The sequence below is a fragment of the Balaenoptera physalus genome (assembly GCF_965194825.1).
Source record: "Balaenoptera physalus genome assembly, chromosome: 2".
NCBI classification, from domain to species: domain Eukaryota; kingdom Metazoa; phylum Chordata; class Mammalia; order Artiodactyla; family Balaenopteridae; genus Balaenoptera; species Balaenoptera physalus.
Window position 1 is genome coordinate 136593803 of NC_138883.1, and position 18143 is coordinate 136611945.

Sequence of the window (18143 nt, forward strand, 5' to 3'; positions counted from 1 at the left end):
TTGGTATCTCATGCTGGCCTCCAGCTGTCTGCTTTTTGCTTTAGACTTCTGAGAAACTGTTTGCTTGATCTCATCGATCTGGGCTCTTTGCATTGGACCCTGTGGAGCATCTAAGGTTAATAGGCTCTTGGAGCCTGAGTTCCCATGAATCTTGGTGGTGGAGGTGCATGATTGTCCAGAGGAAGAAAAAATAAAATGACAGCCTCACGCAGGGCTTCTTCTTATCCATAGCTGCCTCATAGCAGAGTCTGGGGCGTCAGGGCCAACATTTGGATGGTAATCACTAGATGGAGAAAGCTGAGGCCATGATCATTTTTTTTTTTCATGATCATTTTATTCATTGTCAATTCACACTGAGGTTCTCTGTAATCGTTAAAATGTGGAGACAAGGAAATTATTGAATCCATACCTGCAGTTGATGTTTCTAATATTCCCCAATATCTAGTTCTCTGCTAATTCTGGTTCACTGAGCATTGCCATTTCCCATGCCAGGGGTTCGAGCCATTGTAATGTAATAGAAGTAACATGATAGACATAAGCACTGAAGCACTGATGCTGGATCCTCAGGTTTCCTCCCCTGCAGCAGCCAACCCAGCTGCCTCATGTAGAGATCAGCTTCTCAAGAAGGAACAGCCCCTGTCAGTCTGGGTCCCAGAGTGAGGGTGTCAGGGAGCAGAAACTTCTCCAAGCCCAGCCCAGGCTGACGGGTCATGTGAGCGAGAAATCATCTTGTTATTTCGGTCACTGGGCTGGAGACAGTCTGTACACCTATGCTCATTGAGGCAGTATCATATCAATGCATTGGTGAACCGGTTATAGTTTTGGTCATACAACCGAAAAACCAAAACCAAGGAACAACTACACAAAGTGAAAAAGCCGATGATCGTGTTTGTTGATGGAGACACAGCAGGAATTACTCAGACACAGCCTCTCCTCTCCCGGATCTTACATGCAAATACAGGGAATTCACACATTCTGGGATGTGTTCGTAATAATACATAAGTAAATAATAATAAATAAATTTGCTGTAGCAAATTATCACAAACTTAGTGGCTTACGACAATAGGAAATTTTCTTCTCTCACAGTTTCGGAGGCCAGAAGCCAAGGTGCCAGCAGGGCTGTGCTCCTTCCCAAGGCTCTGGGGGAGAATCCTTTCTTACCTTTTCCAGCTTCTGGTGGCTGTTAACATTCCTGTGGCCACATCTCTCCGCTGCCTCCATGGCCACGTGGTCTTCTCTGGGCATCTCAAATTTCCATCTGCTTTTCTCTTATAAGGATACTTGTCACTAGGGTCCACCTGGATAATCCAGAATGATCTCACTTTGGATCCTTAATTACATCTGCAAAGACCCTTTTTTCAAATAAGCTCACATTTACAGGTTCTGGGTGGACATATCTTTTGGGGACCACCACCATTCAACCTATTACCTGAATATTTTCCAAGTGCCAGCCACTAGGCAGTTTACGTCCATGTTTTATCTGACTTTTTCTCCCAATCACTCTCTGAAGTAGATATCATTGCGCCCATTTTAAAGGCAGAGAAACTGAGCTGAGTTTCAGGGATGTTAAGTAACTTGTCTAAGGTCACACAATGGTGGGAGCCAGACGATATTCTCGGTCTTATTCCTAAACCTGTAGAATTTCATGTCTGTATCTGTATCATCTATATCTATATCTATCTATATATATACATCTACACCTATCTATCTATCTCTCTCTCTCTCTCTCTCTATCTATCTATCTATCTATCTATCTATCTATCTATCTATCTATCTATCATCTATCTATCTATCATCTATCTATCTATCTCCAAATAATTGTCATTTTCTCCAAACCACTGTTGCTTAAAAGATTTCTGGAACCCCTCTGCTTCTAAACCACTTTACAATCCACACAAAAAAGTCTACCTACTTGCATTATTGTCACAATTTGTCTTATATGTGGTCTTAGGCAGCTTTATTTTCATATGATGTAGTTCCCAGATTATATTCTGCTCACAGTAAACAGGCCCCAGCATCTGATGAATCATTGCCTATGGATTTCTTAAACACTAATTACTCAAGAGCAAAGTAAGCTGGTTAAATCCAGCTGAAGGCTTTGCTCTGCAATGGAGGGGCCCAGGTAGAAAGACAACGTGGAATGCCCCCAGTACAATCTGGGTTGTCACACCAGTGTAACCCTTCTGCTGTGTCCCAGGGATGTCTGGAAGGCATGCAGGTGTGGCTTATTAACCAAACATAAATATATGGAGTCCATGTTGCAGAAAGTCTTCCTTTTGCCATTGAATTCAGTCTGAGCCACATACTATTGGTACCATCCCCAACAGCTATCTCCTTCTGTCTCCTTTGCTGGAAATGCCGCCTCCCCACTTTTTTAGAGGCCATGTGGCAGCTGGGAATGCAGGCTTACCTTACAATAGTGGGGAAACACTTGTTGACCTCCTGCAGATTCAGAACAGAATGACGCAGAGCAGCTGGGATGTAACCAGCGGTGCCTGGAGCCCCCTCTACCTCTGGACTCACGGCAAGGGAATCAATGCCTTTATTTGAATCTTGCGTTACCTACACCAATAGCACACTGCCTGATAACAGGAATTATAACAACAATAAGGTAACATTGGCTGAGTACCCAGTATGTTCTGGGAACTTTTCATAGATTATCTCATTTAATTCTCACATCAATGCTACGAGGCCAGGTATTGTTATTCCTTCTATTTTACAGATGAGAAACCAAGGTACAGAGAGGTTAAGTAACATACCCAGGGGAGCACAGTAAGTATGATGGAGGCGGAATTTGAACCCAGAGCCATGTGCTTAACCTCTATGCTATGCCAGTTGAATGGGCATCTGGGAACCTCTCTTCTCTTCCACCATGGAAAGCCCTATTCTGCCACCTGCTTAGCCAATTCTTCCTGAAGTGGAAAGAGTAATTCCACTGGGAAGTACTCTCAGCCCTTAGGACCTTGAGCACAGGATAGATATTTTCTCATTGGAAGGAGGATGACAAGTTCGTTATTTGGGAAGAAGGAACATTTAGAATGCCTACTTTCTTTTGGGTTGGCAGGGATCCTTAAACTGAGATCAGCTAGTTATGTCTACAGAGGGCTTGAGTAGGATGAGAGGTATTGTGTGTGCTAGGGGTTTATCATTCCCACTATGGTGAATAACAAGACATTACATCCAACAGAGGAAAGGACTTTATTGCTAGGTTGGGTGGCAATAGAGGGTACTACTTTTAAGTAAACTTGGCCTTGAATGTCACCCCATAGGTAAACAAGAGAATGTGTGTTTGGCACATATGATATAAATGGCAAGGAGGGACACCTATGTGGGATAGTTTTCCATGTCTCCTGCCATCCTGATTACAGTGTGGGAGGAAAGCCCTGTTGCCATAGGTTGAGGGTAAGCTTTAACTCGGCCCAAATTAAATGGCTGCAGATTATGATTAATTGATTTTGATTAAATTGGATGTTAATATCTATTGCCTATCTCTATAAATGTAATTTCTTGATGAAGGCATTCTTCATGTAGAGGTTTAAAAGAAAAATTGATAAATAGCTTAGCCCGGCTGTTGGATTTCTATTTCCTCTCCAACTCCTGCCTGTACCATTGCTGCCAGCGCTTCTCAGAGCCTTCCTTGAAACTGTCCTGTTTTACATGTCCTGGTCATTCAGTTATTGGCTCCTTTGTTCACCAGTAAACGGAGGCTCTGGCTAGCGTCGTCCCACGGGAACAGCTCCCTGAGAAGCTAGTTTGGGGAATCTCTCATTATGTGGCCTACTTCCATGCCCTGGAAGCATGTTTCTTGATGGGGGTGGGTGGGCTAGGCTGTCTCCTGGCCCCTGAGGGCTAATGGTTCTCCCATGTCTCACCAAATGATGCTCTTAGTGAATTAAAGCTCTTCCCATTTTTCTCACAGCAGGTTCCAGAGTGCTTTTCCAAGAAACATGCAGCCCTGCCTCCAACCAAGGCTTGTCCGGGCCTCTACATTTTTATAAAGCGCCAACCTATTTGTTTTTCTATTTCCTTCTTTGGCTCCCTTTCTGTTCAAGGCTCTTGGCAAAACTGTGAAGTAACTGCTGCTTTTCTTCCCAGCCTTCCTTGCTGTGTCCCATTGCTCTGTGGAAGCTCTGCAACCGTCTTCCATGGAGAGTTTCCCATTCCTGAGCACATGCAGTGAGCCAGACCTGCCTTAGCAATGTATATCCTAACACTCATTTACATTCTCTCAGTAAATCTCTCTGCTGTTTTAAAGAAGAGGGAAATTGAGGCTCAGGGAGGTCAAATAACATTGCTAGTTTCCTCTCCAGTAAGAACGTGGGTTCGGCTCAGATCTGAAGTCCGAGCTGTGGAGTGTCCCCCCGTAGGCTGTCTCCCACCTCACCCCCCGACCCCTGTTTTCTCCTGCTCCCTATAACATCTGCACTCAGCAGCCTCTATTTTCCTAGCCATTGTCATTTGTTCTCATTCATTTTCTATTCCATTATTTTCCTGGATGACAGTGTTGCCTCTTTAAAACACAAAACCAATCACATTCCCCTTTAGGATAAAATTATTCCTGGCTTCCCATCGCTTTCCAGACAGAATCCAGGCAAGCACAGCCTCTCGGAGCCTTTACCGTCCTCCATTCTGTCCTCTACTCCTCCCCTCCTCCCCCAGGGACGCTCACCCCTTGCACACAGCACAGAATTGTTGGTGGCCCCTAGAAGATCCCCTGACTCTTTTACCATCATTCCTTTGCCTGTGATATTCTCTCCTGCCTAAAATGAACACACTTCTGCCTGACCTCGAAGATTCAGCTGAGAAGTCGCTGCTCTGGGAAGCCAGCTGGGCTGGGCCATTCTGTGTGGAACCCCTCCCTGCGGGACAGCCTGCCCTGGGTTTGGTGCTCTGGAGGCCCCTCCTGCAGCCGGGCCCTGCCTGCCCAGCCTGTGCCCCTCATCTAGACCACGCCCGGAGTGTCAGGACCAGGAATATTCTTCCCAGAGGGCCCCAGCCTGCTTCCAGGGCCTGAGGGGTCCGAGTGACAGCCAAGGGGAGGCCACTTTTAAGGAGAGGAATGTCATGTGAACTTAGGCTTACAGACTGGGTTGGACACGAATATGCTTGGGAGGCCTTTTGTGATGTCCCATGAAGCTGGGATGGGAACAGAAAGTGGGGATGGTGAGCTGGGGCTGGGAGCGCACCGCTCCTGGGTGCTACAAGTACTAAACATGTCCTGCAGCTACCACTGTGCTTCCTTTCCTCCCTTCCTTCCTTTCTTCCTTCTTCCCTCCCTCCCTCCCTACCTTCCTTCCTTCTTCCCTCCCTCCCCTCCTTCCTTCTTCCCACCCTCCCTCCCTCCCTTCCTTCCTTCTTCCCTCCCTCCCTCCCCTCCTTCCTTCTTCCCTCCCTCCCTCCCTCCCTTCCTTCCTTCCTTCTTCTCTCCCTCCCTTCCTTCCTCCCTCCGTTCCTTCCTCCTCCATCCCTCCCTCCCTCCCTTCCTTCCTTCCTTTATTGTTATAAAAACACCGAACACACAATTTACCATGTTAACCCTTTTCTTTTTATCAATATTAAGAAGGATCTGCTAACACTCGGGGTGCGGCTTTTTCATACGAGGAATTCTGGAGGTGAGATCACACCTGAGCAGCCAAGGCCAGGGAGTTTGATTTTGGTTGAGAAAGAGTCAAGTTGGGATTGGAAGGCCAGCTCTGGGCAGGTGATGGTTGGGGTTGGTCAGAAGCAAGGTCAAAAGACAGGGCCTTTGAATTATCGTCAGCACCTTGAAACGAGACTTTCAAGTTCGGGTCCAGAAAGGGTCGTGACGCAGGCTAAATCCTTGCAGGGTCCTGTGGCTGAATGTTATGCCAGGAAAACACCTTTTAAACTGCCTTTGCTCACTTTCCAGGCCTGGGCTGGGTGTATCCCTGATCAATATACTTTGAGAGACAGTGACAAGCTGGAGTTTTCCAGAGTAGGGTAAACAGGGCTCTGGACGTGTGCCCTGGAAGAGTGGGAGATGTGTGCTCTGAAGAGAAGACTCACTGGGGCCATTGATTTGTCTTCAAATCAATGTTATATATAATTCATAGCATAAAATACTGTGTAACTAACTGGAGAAAGAGCCCCCAATGCACCATGAATCAGAAGAAGCCAGTTACGGAACAGCGTGCTTAGAGTGTCCTCATGTTTTAAAAATGTTGACAAACATATATGTATGCATACCCGTGTATGTGTGAGTATTCATACATATATATGTGTGTGTGTGTGTGTGTGTGTGTGTGTGTGTGTGTGTGTATATAAATGTATTGGATACAATGTTTCAGAAGTCGGGCAGTTTGTAAAACTCAGCTTTTCAGTTTACAAAACTGAATTTTCTTTCATCTCTCCATCCACATTCACTTTAGAACAGAAGTCCTCGTTTCTATGAGGGTAGGAAAACGGAAAACTTGCCACCACAGGGCACTTAATCATTTCTGACCTGAACTTTGAGCTTTTGGGGGAAATGTCAGTTAATTGAAGGTTGTCACCGTGACACTCTCTCCATGAGGTGGTGGCCATGTGTCTGGTCAGGGAGTGTCTGCTGGCTCTATCCTGGACCTCCCGCTGCTGGGCTGGTGCAGGTGGGCCTGGCCCAGTGTCTGTGCCTGCACAGTGGTCTCTGCCAGGCAGAGATGCAGGTTTCCTTGGGCCATGATGGCTTCACGCTGGTTTCCTGTTGCAGGTGCCTCTCAGAGGTGCGGACTCGGCTCCTTTCGGCCTCTGACGGTCTTGTATGTGACACTACCACCTGGTTTCATCCCCAAGTCAACCACTGCCCCCTTGGGGTGACAGAAAGATGCTGGGTCCCTTTCCATGGCCCCTGATCCTTACAGAATTGATGGTTATTGATGATGATGGGGTAGAGTGGTCTATCCTCTCATTCTTAACTGGTGAGGGGGACACTTGGGCCAGTGTTCTGACTTTAGAAATCTGAAATCAAGGGGAAGACACAAATCCCCTATATTCAGAGTCACCTTTAAGCTCCAGGGAGGGTCTGATCCATCACTCCAGAGGGGGAGGGGCACACAGTTCTTACCCTTCTTTTTCTAACAAGTGACTCCCTGTTCCCCTGCCCTCCTCCTTCGTCACTGTATCTACAGTACTGCACTGTATGAATTTACCACAAGATAGTCAAGGACATGCAGGTTGTTTCCTTTTTCTTTCCCCCTGATACAAACAGTGCCTCTTGAACATTCTTGTACATGTCTCCTGGGGCATATATGCAAGAGTTTCTCTAGGATAGCTTTATAATAAAGAATTTGTCTGATATTTGGCCCCAGTTCCTGACACAGAGCTTCAAAAACCCTTGGAAATTCTTGAGTGATAGGAGTGTCCTTGTTATGCTAATGAGGTAACTCAGGGTGGGTCCATAGATAGTGTCAGGATGGGGACTGGTCACCAGAAAGAGCAAGCACTAGAGAGTTGGGACTTTTAGACCCCTGGCCTCTGGGAGAGGTGGAGGGCTGGAGACTGAATTCAATCACATGGCTAATGATTTAATCAATCATGGCTATGTAATGAACCCCCAATAAAAACTCAGGATACTGAAGCTGGTGGAGCTTCCTGGTTGGGGAGCACTTTGATGTGTGGGGAAGGTGAAGTGCCCTGGCTCCACGGGGAGTGTCATAGAAGCCTTGAGTCTGGGACCCTCCCAGACCTTGCCCTAAGCCTGTGGGGTCAACACAGAATTTTATTGCAGTGCACCCAGTTGGGGTGAAACAGCACAAGTGTAGATACCTAGGGGTGGAATTGCTGCCAGGTTATTTTCCAAAGTGTTTGACCAATTCACACTGCCATCAGTACTGTATAAGTGTTCTGGTTATACAGTACACTGGTTACTCCTTGCCCTATACAAATGGCACGCTGTCTAACTTATGCCAGTCTGGAGGTACCATTGCTTTCGTACTGTGGTTTTAACTTGAATTTCTCTTTTACCCAAGGAGATTAAATATCTTCTCATACAGTCATTGGCCAATCATGTTTTCATCTTTTATAAAGTGCCTGTTTATCTGTTTTGCTTATTTTTTTTCTGTTGAAATCAGTAATAAAATCTATCATCTTTTTCTTATTGATTATTTATACATGATATTAATTTCTGTCTTGACTTTCCACTTTCATTTTGATGTCTTTTGAAGAATTTAAATATAGTAGTGTTTATTAATCTTTTTCTTCATGGTTTGTGCTTTCTAGGTCTTGTACAAGAAATAAATCTTTACCTTCAAAGTCTTTTTTTTTTTTAAACTACTTCCACACATTTTATTTTATTTTGTTTTTTAACATCTTTATTGAAGTATAATTTCTTTACAATGGTGTGTTAGTTTCTGCTTTATAACAAAGTGAATCAGCTATACATATACATATATCCCCATATCTCTTCCCTCTTGCGTCTCCCTCCCTATCCCACCCCTCTAGGTGGTCACAAAGCACCGAGCTGCTCTCCCTGTGCTATGCGGCTGCTTCCCACTAGCTATCTATTTTACGTTTGGTAGTGTATATATGTCCATGCCACTCTCACTTCGTCCCAGCTTACCCGTCCCCCTCTCTGTGTCCTCAAGTCCATTCTCTACATCTGCGTCTTTATTCTTGTCCTGCCCCTAGGTTCTTCAGAACCAATTTTTTTTTTTTAAGATTCCATATATATGTGTTAGCATACAGTATTCATTTTTCTCTTTCTGACTTACTTCACTCTGTATGACAGACTTTAGTCCCATCCACCTCACTACAAATAACTCAATTTTGTTTCTTTTTATGGCTGAGTAATATTCCATTGTATATATGTGCCACATCTTCTTTATCCATTCATCTGTCGATGGACACTTAGGTTGCTTCCATGTCCTGGCTATTGTAAATAGAGCTGTAATGAACATTGTAGTACATGACTCTTTTTGAATTATGGTTTTCTCAGCGTATGTGCCTGTTAGTGGGATTGCTGGGTCGTATGGTAGTTCTAGTTTTAGTTTTTTAAGGAACCTCCATACTGTTCTCCATAGTGGCTGTATCAATTTACATTCCCACCAACAGTGCAAGTACCTTCAAAGTCTTAAAGATGTTTTTCTGTATTGTGTTCATAATTAAAATTTTTGATTTTCACATTTAAATGTTTAATGCACCTGGAATTTATTGGTGTGTATCACATGAGGTAAGGGCCCGATTTCATTTGTTTCTACATAAATAACCAATTATCCCAACACCAATTATTGCTTGGTCCTCTTTTGCTACTAAAGTGCCAGCTTTATTGTAAATCAGTTTTTCATGTATAAGAAGGTTTGGTTCTGGTTTTCTATTCTTTTTGTTTTAATTAAGGTATAATTGACATACAGCCTTATATTAGTTTCAGGTGTATAACATGATTTGATATTTGTGTATATTATGAAATGATCACCATAATAAGTCTAGTCACCATCACCACATATAGTTACAGAATATTTTTCCTTGTGATGAGAACTTTGAAGATTTACTCTCTCAACAACTTTCAAATATGCAGTGTAGTGTTATTAACTATAGTTGCCATGCTGTGCATTACATCCTTATGACTTATATTTTATAACTGGAAGTCTGTACCCTTTGTATCCCTTCACCCACTTCACTCACCCTCTACTCCCTGCCTCTGGCAACCAATCTGTTCTCTGTAACTATGAGTTTCATGGTTTTGTTTTTTAGATTTCACATGTAAGTGGGATCATATGGTACCTGAAGATCCATCCATGTTGTCACAAATGGCAAGATTTCATTCTTTTTTATGGCTGAATAATATTCCATTGTATACACCACATTTTCTTTATCCATTCATCTGTTCATGGACACTTAGGCTGTGTCCATATTCTGGCTATTGTAAATAATGTTACAATGAACATGGGATTTTTGAATTGGTGTTTTTGTTTTCTTTGGATAAATACCCAGAAGTGGAATTAATAGATCAAATGGTAGTTGTTTTAGTTTTTTGAGGAACTTCTATAATGTTTTCCACACTGGCAGAACCAATTTACATTCCCATCAACAGTGTATGAGGGTTCCCTTTTCTCCACATCCTCACCAACACTTGTGATTTGTTGTGTTTTTGATAGCAGTCATTCTAATAGATCTGAGGTGTGATCTCATTGTGGTTTTGATTTGCATTTCCCTGATGATTAATGATGTTGAATACTTTTTTATGTACCTATTGGCTGTCTGAATATCTTCTTTGGAAAAATGTCCATTCAGGTCCCCTGGCCAATTTTTTTTTTTTTTTTAACATCTTTACCTGGCCAATTTTTAATCAGATTGTTTTTGCTGTTAAGTTGTATGAGTTCTTTATATATTTTGGATGTTAACTTCTTATTAGATATATGATTTGCAAATATTTTCTCCTATTTAGTAGGTTACCTTTTCATTTTGTTGATGGTTTCCTTTGCTGCGTCTGGCTTTCTATTCTATTTCACCGTTCTATTTGTCCATTTTGTACAAATACCATACTGTCTTCATTGCTCTTTCTGGTGTCTGCTGAGACGAATTACTCCTACTCATTCTAATGCCTTGATTATTCTTGGTCTTTTGTTCTATATATGTACATATTGGAATCAGCTTAGCAAGTTCCATTAAAATAAAAACTCTTGGAATTTTGATTAGAATGTTATTAAATCTAAAGGTTAATTTGAGGATAATTGACCATTATATGATATTAAGTCTCTCAATCTATTAATATGGTATGCCTATTTATCTGTTTAGGTATTTTTAAATAATTTACAATATAGGTCTTGCACAATTTTAATAAAATTTATTCTTAAACATGTTAGTCTATATGTTGATATATGTTGTTGTAAATTGTATACTGTTCTAAATTGCATCTTTTTAAAATTACATTTTGAACTTTTTTTTTAACCAGTATATGGAAATGAAAAATATTTTTACATTTTGGTTTCAAATCAGACAAACTTCTCAAACTCTCTTACTAATTCTAATTATCTATAGATGCTTTTGGGTTTTCTGTGTACTTAATAGTATAATCTGCAAACAACAATAGTTTTGTTTGTTTCTTTCCAATCCTTATATATTTTCTTTCTCGAAGAAAATTTTCTTGAAAGAAAAATTTTTTTCTATTTATTATTCTGGTGTTTTTTTTAAGCCTCAAGATCAGAGGGTCAAGTTAATTATGCTTCTCAGTTCAGGGTGAATTATCATAATGGATTCATGCAAGGCACTTCTCCTCCATCATTTATTTATTCCTTGTTTCTAACATTCTCCCGTCCCACCCCCCTCCCCCTACTCCAGAGACAGCCACTCCAATATGTTTAATGTATAGACTTTATTTTGTATGTATTCTTGGAAGAGAGATATTATTTTTTTGTAGGAATATATTTTTAATTTGTGTTATATAGATCATTCTGTTTCTTTTTATATTTAAGTATATGAATATTTAATCCACCGTTTCTAACTGCTTCATAGTAAATATATTATATTTTGTCTCTTAGTTCTCTCAGTAATGGATGTCAGAAAACCCCTTTGCCACACAATTACAGCTACAATAAACATCTCCATATATATTCCCTTACAGACCTGCATAAGGGTATATTTGGAATCTAATGAGGGAGTGGAATTGCCAGCTCACAGGCAATGCATATTCCTAATTTGATGAAGTGGTCCCCATGGTGTTTCAGGACAGCTATTGCCAGCAATACCTGCTGTTTCTGTGTCTTCACATGTCCTCTGATATTTGGCATTATGCCATCTTCCTAATTTTTGCCAATCTAATAAATGTAAGTGGATATTTTATTGTTATTTTAATTTGCATTTCTTTGATTCCTAATGAGTTTGAACATCTTTTCATATACTTGTTAGTTTGAGGATTTCTCTTTTGTAAGATCCTTGTTTATATTTTTGCTCATTTTTCTATTGTGTTTTTGGTTTTTTCCTTGTTGATTTGCAGACATTCCTTGTATATTTTATATATTATTCTCTTGTTGATTTTAGTCATCACAAATATCTTTTCCTAGTCTGTCTACTTTCTATTAAGTTTGTCCATGATGTCTTACATAGAACAGAAATCTTTCATTTTGATGTAATCAATTTTATTCCCCCTTCCATTTTTTTTTGTCTTATGATTTATGCTTTTGAAAATTTGTTTACAAAGTCTTTCCTTGCCCCTGGATCACAAAAATGTTCTCCTGCATTTTCTTTGATTAATTTTATATTCATATTACCTTTCATATTTAGGTCCATCAGAAGTTCACCTTCGTATGTAGTAGTAGGTTTAAATTTGGATTTAATGATTCATTCTTTCCAGTTGATTCATGGTGTCACCTTTGTCACACATTCAATTCCTATACACACATGTGTATATGCATTTTGTGTGTGGGTGTGTGTATGTGTGTATCCATAGATTTGGCTTAAACCTGTGGGTTTGACCCTGAGCGCTCCATTTTCTTCCATTGGTATACTTATCTATTCTTTCTCTACGACCAAAATGTTTTTGTCAATATGTCAATATGACTTTGTAGACTGTCTTAATATATGTTCAGAAAAGACCATTTCTTTATTTTTAAAAGGTGACTTACCTATCCCTGAATAGTTATTCTTGTATGTAAATTTTAAAATTTATTAAGTTCTTAAAAAGTCCAAACAGAATTTTATTGTATAGAGTTTATACACTAATTTGGGCAGAATGTCTATAACATTAAATCATGCCATTAAAGAAAATGAGATACAATATCTCTGCATTTATTTAGATACTTTTAAATGTTCCTTATTGAATTTTAAAGTTTCTCCATAGATGTATATCCTCAATGAAGCTTTTTCTTAGATACTTTATAGTTGTATTGATTTGGGGAACTATGTTTTATTTTTAATTATATTTTCTATATGGTTAGAAAGGTCATGTAGAGATAAGCTGATGAGTCTTGTAGGTTAAACCTCTCTCTGGGCCCTGATTAGGTATGTGTGAAGACACTCTCATCTCTATGTTTCTTAATCTTTCTTTCCTACTATCTATTTGTTTTTCCATGTGCTGCTTTTTGGATAATTTATTCAGCTGTAACTTCCAGTCTCTCTTCAGCTGTGTCTCTCTTCAACTGTGTCTAAGGTGCTCCACCTCTGTAGTCTATTTTTAGAAAAAAAATTCCCCCAAGTTATCTTTCTTTTCAAAAGTAGGTTTATTGAGATATAATTTATGGCTGATAAAATCTCTAATTTTAATTGTTCAGTTTTATCAGTTTTGACAAAATTATATAATAGTGTAACCATCACCAAAATCAATATATAATCATCTCCAATCCCTTCGAAAATTCCTCATAACCTTTTATAATCAATTCCTTCCATCTTTTCCAAGCTCCTGGCAACCATTGATTTATTTTCTGTCTTTATAGTTTTGCCGTTTCCAGAATGTCATTTAAATGAAACCATATAGTATATAGCCTTTTGTATTTGGCTTCTTTCACTTAAGCATAATCTTTTTCAGACTTATTCATGTATCCTGTAGTTTATGTATTAGCAGTTCATTCCATTTAGCCACTGAACAGTATCCCAGTGTATGGATGTACCACAATTTATTTATCCATTCTCCAGTTGATAGAATTTAGGTTGTTTCCAGTATTTGGCTATTATGAATAAAAGTGCTATAAACATTTGCTTACAGGTCTTTGTGTGAACATATGTTTCATTTATTATGAGTAAACACTTAGGAATGAGTTTTCTGGATCACTTGGTAAATGTATGTTTAATGTTATAAAACACTTCCAGAACTTTCCCCAAAGTTTCCATACCATTTTGCATTTCCTCCGGCAATGTATGAGAGCTCCAATTGCTCCACATCCTTGCCAGCACTTGATATTGCCAGTTTTTTTTTAAGTTCAGCCAATGTAGTGAGTGTACAGTGTTTCTGCAGTATATTTTCAATTTTAATTATTATATTTTTTATTTCTAGAGGTTCTATTCATTTTCCCCCAAATATGCTTAGTCTTTTTTAGATATGCTTTCTCCTTACTCAACTCTCCTTTACTTTTTAAAATTATTATATAAATTTTAGGTTTACTGCATTATAATTCAACATCTGTATATACTATAATGTGCAACTTTACTTTTAAAAGGCATATTAAACTGAGTTTATGTTCTGTGTCTAATAATCCCAGTATCTTACCATGTTTTAAGGTCTTATTCTGCTGTCTTTGTTTTCAGCTGGCTTTGGTTCATGATTTCTTGTTGTTGATTATGAGCTATATTACTTGCAACTTTACCTGTGGGAATACTTTGAGGGCGGGGTTGAAGATGACTTCCTTCAGATAAGGAAGGCATTGCTTGCTGTCAGGTGTCTGAGGAATTACCATCCCAGGACTATTTAAACTAAACTCTCACCCTGAGATTTTTCAAATCAACCAGTTAGTTTGAATTCAGTCTGTGAACCTGTCTGAGTCTGACTTGAGATTACACACTCTCAGGGGAGATTTCTTTTTTCTCCTCTACTCACCACAAAGATTTGAGACAGATCATTTTCCTTGTAGTCCTTAGAGAGGTGGGTTTATTTCCAGAGCACTCTTATACTGGGGGATAGCATTTAGGTAGCATTCCAGCTTTTTGTTGGGGGTCTCCAATTACACACTATTTTGAGGGGACTCTGGGCTTTGTTCTAGCAGCAGGAAAGACAGGAAGGAAATGGAAATGAATTGGCAACCACCCCTATCTACTACAAACACTATTTTAAATAAAATCACATTAAAGTAATGAATGGAAACACACCCTAAAGTGAGGAAATGCAAGGACACAGGAGTAGGAACAGAATCTTTATAGGTTTAAAAGAATTTTTTTTTCTTTTACCCAATGATTTATCCAATTTTTCCATTCTTTTTTAAGATTCTTTAAATAGGCTATTACAGAGTACTAAGTAGAGTTCCCTGTGCTCTACAGTAGGTTCTTGTTAGCTATTTATTTTATATATAGTAGTGTGTTATGTCAGTCCCAATCTCCCAACTTATCCCTCCTCCCCCAACCCCCAAGAATCCTTATAGGTTTACCTGAAGACATGGAGTGAGTTGACTCCAAGGTCTTACACATCTCTTCCTGTGTTAAGATTCACACATCATTTTCCCAGTCTAGAAATGTTCCTTGAGTTCTTTGCAGTGTGCTGATAAGAGGTCAACTAGGAATAGCAAAGCATTTACTTCCTGTCCTTTAAAAAATATTAGTAGAAGAATATGGTAGAAATAGTATGGCAGAAATTAACACTTTCCAACTCAGATGTGAAAACCTGTCTGGGAATGTCAGTTATTTCCAATACTGGCAGAGACTGAATTTCTTCCTTTCTTATTGTCTGGTGAATTGTTAAGATAAATACTAGAAGCAGAATTGCAAGGTCAGATGTATGTTGATTTTAAATTTGGAGAAGTATTACCTAATTTTCCTTCAGATACTCTACTATCAGCAGAATGTGAGGGTTAATTTTCCTCTCTACCCTAGTCAACATTGGCTATAATTAAAAAAAAAATTTTTTTGCATAGTCTTTTGTAGTCTTGTAACAGTTCTCATAAGTTATTTCTAACTGTCATCTATAAATATCTAATCAAATTCAATGTTCAAACCTCTACCAGGCCAATATTTCTTCTTTCAAATGCTTTGTTCTATTTTTTCAAGATAGTGTTTGGGTATAGGTATAGATGTATGTGATTTCATGGCAACTAAGGGGTCCTTTTGCCATCCCCTGGATTCTTGATGACTCCTCTGGAGAGAATCTTTGTCATGACTGCTTAATGGGCATCCTACTGGCGTCTGCCACTTACAACTGTTGAAGATGGGACTTGGTTCTACCACTACCCCATTGGCTAAATCCCACCTAGGTTCTTGTTGGCCTCACAGAACTTGAGTCTCGCCACACTTTCCAGCTGGCTGCTGGCTTGGGCCATCCCCTCTGCAACCTCTGCCTTCCATGGGCTCCCCTTAACTCTCACTGCAGGTCTGATGCCTTGCAACACTCTACTACTTCCTGCGTTCCCTAGGGTAAAGCAGTGTGAGGATTCTAACTGCTCTCTCACTAGGGAAACATCCTCAAAGTATCCCAACATACATATGCTGAGGCAAGGCAGATAAAGGCTGCCCAGACTAGCAAATAGTAGGTACATAAAGTCTATTTTCCTTCCCTTCTCTTTCTACAGTAGGCAACCAAATGTCTAGCATCAACCATGCTAGAATAGTGGATTAAAAAAGAAAAGGAAATAGTTCCACTGCTGAGAGATAAGCACTCTGACCATTCGGATAGATATTCATCTCCAGACTTTTTTTCTGTGAATATTGAAATTTATTTAAGGTTGCGGTAGGGGGAACCTCCTTTCTCTTGTCTTCATGTTTCCAAATGGTAGGCCCTCTAGTAGAGTAACATCCTAGCCTTTCTCTAATGCCTCACTTAATCCTCTGGAGAGAAGGGGCTGGGAGAAGAAGCTGGGTCTGTGAGGCTCAGCACCTCCAACTTCCAGAGATAGGCTGAGAGCCCCCATTCTGCCTTGGGGCTCCCTGCTGTGAGTTTTACAGAGACAAGATTTGGTCCTGCTGAGGGAGCCTGTGTTTGTCCAATGTAGCCTGTGATCGAGTAGGCAAGGAAGTCAGTTGTGGGGTTCTGTACTGGGAAGTTCGTAATAAGTATTTTCTCTCTCTCTGTCATAGAGTGTTTAACCCCCTATGGATGGTAATTAAGTTGTTTCCATATTTTACTATTAAAACATAGGCTTTGTAAACATTCTTGTATATATTTCTTTTCTGCTTGCCTGATGAACTCATTAGGATAAATTATTAGACACAGAATTGGAGGGTCAAATGTATGCTGATTTTAAATTTGGAGAGGTATTACCCAATTTTTCTTCAGTTACTCTCTCATCACCACAGTGTGGGAGTTCCTTTTCCTCCATACCCTAGCCAACATGAGCTATAATTAATTGAAAAACTTTGCTCATCTGTTAGCTTAAATATTGTTTTAATTTCTGTTCATTTTATTACTAGTGAGCTTGAACATATTTTCAATTTGTTTTTCTTTAATTTGCTTGTGCATGTTCTTTGATAATTTTTCCATTAGGGTGGGTTTTCCCTCTTCTCTGATTTGTCAGAGTGATTTTTGTGTTAAGAATCTCAGTCCTTTGTTGATGGCAGATTAGTGTAGCAATTGACAGCTTGGGTTTTCCAGATGTGACTTTGGACTAAGTCACTTAAATTCTGTTGTTCCTTCTTCATCTCTACATTAGTTCATATATATCTATATCCCTGTCACTTCTACATCTCTACGTTAGTTACAGGTATGAATATCACTGCTCTCCTCTCACACCCTCCACCTCGACTGCTCCAGGAGTAACGTGGATAGACAGTATTGGTAGTAGCCAGAGGACCAGATGACTTTACATGATAGTGACTTACCTAGAGAGGGCAGCAATCATAAAGAGAAGAACCAGGCAACCTTTTTGGAGGAGGGATGTAGAGAGAAGATTGGAGGTAGCTGCCACACTCTGTGGCATGGGGGGAGGATAGATGGGCTAAACACTTTTTTTTTTTTTTTTTTTAATGAAAGCTTATTTATTTATTTATTTATGGCTGTGTTGGGTCTTTGTTTCTTTTTTTTTTTTTTTTTACAGCAAAGGTAAGTTTTATTTATTTATTTATGGCTGTGTTGGGTCTTTGTTTCTGTGCGAGGGCTTTCTCTAGTTGTGGCAAATGGGGGCCACTCTTCATCGCGGTGCACGGGCCTCTCACCACCGCAGCCTCACTTGTTGCGGAGAACAGGCTCCAGACGCGCAGGCTCAGTAACTGTGGCTTACGGGCCCAGCTGCTCTGCGGCATGTGGGATCTTCCCAGACCAGGGCTCGAACCCGTGTCCCCTGCATTGGCAGGCAGACTCTCAACCACTGCGCCACCAGGGAAGCCCGGGTCTTCGTTTCTGTGTGAGGGCTTTCTAGTTGCGGCGAGCGGGGGCCACTCTTCATCGCGGTGCGCGGGTCTCTCACTGTCGCGGCCTCTCGTGTTGCGGAGCACAGGCTCCAGACACGCAGGCTCAGTAGTTGTGGCTCACGGGCCCAGTTGCTTCGCGGCATGTGGGATCTTCCCAGACCAGGGCTCGAACCCATGTCCGCTGCATCGGCAGGCAGACTCTCAACCACTGCGCCACCAGGGAAGCCCTAAAC

General features: G+C 40.5%; 1 long non-coding RNA gene across 1 annotated transcript in view; it reads left to right on the top strand.

The window, feature by feature from the left end:
* The window catches only part of LOC309654686, a 1153334-nt gene that overhangs the window by 227779 nt on the left and 907412 nt on the right, over positions 1–18143 (top strand). The gene's annotated exons all lie outside the window — the stretch shown is intronic.